At 28.0% G+C, this 1,927-nt stretch overlaps 1 pseudogene; it reads right to left on the reverse strand.

Annotated features, from left to right (window-relative positions):
* Nucleotides 1-1,120: 1,120 nt before the first annotated feature.
* On the reverse strand, nt 1,121-1,663 carry LOC111692775 (annotated as a pseudogene).
* Between the last annotated feature and the right edge of the window lie 264 nt (nt 1,664-1,927).

Below are 1,927 nucleotides of genomic sequence, written 5' to 3' on the forward strand. Positions count from 1 at the left end.
ATTATTTAATATTTATTTGGATAGATAGTCGGTAAGCTGTGCTCTAGGGTGGCCCCAAAAAAAACAAATATTTTTTTTTCGTGTCTTGTGAAAATATGTTAGTTTATCATGTCTTAAGAGCCCCCTCAAAAAATCTGCTCAAAACAAAATTTTTTAAAGGTCGCTCAAGATCTTTTAAAATTTCAAAAATTGTCAAAAATTGAATTTTTATTTTTAATTTTTTTTCTCGTTATTTTATCTTTTTCTAGGTTGAAAAAAATCTCCATTCTGAAAATTTCAAATCGATATTTTAATTTCTAAAGGTCACTCATAATTCTTTTAACTTTAGTGTACTTAAAATGTTTTCGAGCGACCTCTAAAAATAAATATCAGCGAACTAATAATTTTTTTATTGAATTTGATAAACAAAAGAATAGATATAAATCACGAGACACTTAAAAAGGCAAAATTTACTACTGCACTCCGAGTATCAAATATTAATTTTTTAATTTTTTAAAATTTAGGTGTCTCGTGATTTATTTCTATTAATTTGTTCATCAAATTCAATAAAAAAAGATTAGTTTGTTGATATTTATTTTTAAAGGTGTCGCTTGAAAACACTACTTTGAAAGTTAAAATAATTATGAGTGACCTTTAGAAATTAAAATATCGATTTGAAATTTTCGATTTTTTCAACTTAGAAAATGATAAAATAATGAGAAAAAAGTTTTCAAAAAATTTAAATTTTTACGATTTTGGAAATTTTTAAAAATCTTGGGCGACCTTTAAATTTTTTTTTTTTTTTGAGTTGATTTTTTAAGGGGGCTCGTAAAACATGATAAACTAACATATTTTCACAAGCGACACGAAAAAAAAATATTGGTTTTTTTTTGGGGCCACCCTACTGTGCACGTTTAGCAAAATTTTTTTAATTAATTTCAATTAGTTAAATGCCTAAAATATATACTTCTTTAATTAAAGGCAGTCTGAATAATTTTGTAGGTGCAAATCCCCAAAATCTTCTCCCACCTCTAGACACTTTGATTGAAGATCAGTCTATGCAGCACCTACAGGATAACAAGAATTTCCAATTCCTAATCAAAACTGGATACGATCATGTCTTCCGGACACAAATGTTAGATTAAGACCAAAGTTTATATTTATTTTTCATTATTAAATAAAGTTACAACACTTTTTTGTATGAAATTTTGTTTTATACACAATCATTAGTTCACAGGTCAACATACAAAAACCTGTTACAATCTGCTTTCTCAAAAAATTATAACACATGCTAGAAAAGTCTCTCTGGAGATTCTAATACTCTCAATGTATCCTAGTTAAATCTTCGATCATCTTCACTAAATACTCTACGGTCATCTGAAACAAACGTAACGGGTGAGGTGTGTTTGTAAAGACAGAAATGAAGCCTTTTAAATAACACGATCATCATTACTTACCCCTAGGCCATCCGCAACTTCTTTCATTTTGTCTTGAGATAAATCTAGGAAACTCTCGATTAAATCCCCATCGATAAAACCTTCGCTATTTTCAGTCTTAATATCTGTGTGGAAGGCCCTCCAGAACGAGTGTTCGATTTTTCCAACAGATTTAATGACTGAAGATAGTTTATTCTGTAGGTCCAGTAGAAACTCATAAAAATCTTGTGGTATCTGTGTGACCAATCCTAAAAAGATATTGTTTATTGTTTTTACAAACAATTCTTATTACAAATTTTTATTTTGTATCGTTTTAATGAAATACATAATTATAACATATTTCAGTAGTATTATCCCATAAAATGAACTAGAAAATGTACAGGTTATTTGAATTTGGATATTCAGGGTGTAATTTTGAATGAGGAACATATTTTTATGGAGGCTACCTTTGACTTTTAGAAACATTTTTTCAAATTCCGTCGTGAAAACTATTCTTTTTTGAACATTTTTTT

Source organism: Anoplophora glabripennis, unplaced genomic scaffold (genome assembly GCF_000390285.2).
Source record: "Anoplophora glabripennis isolate ALB-LARVAE unplaced genomic scaffold, Agla_2.0 scaffold3390, whole genome shotgun sequence".
Lineage (NCBI taxonomy): Eukaryota > Metazoa > Arthropoda > Insecta > Coleoptera > Cerambycidae > Anoplophora > Anoplophora glabripennis.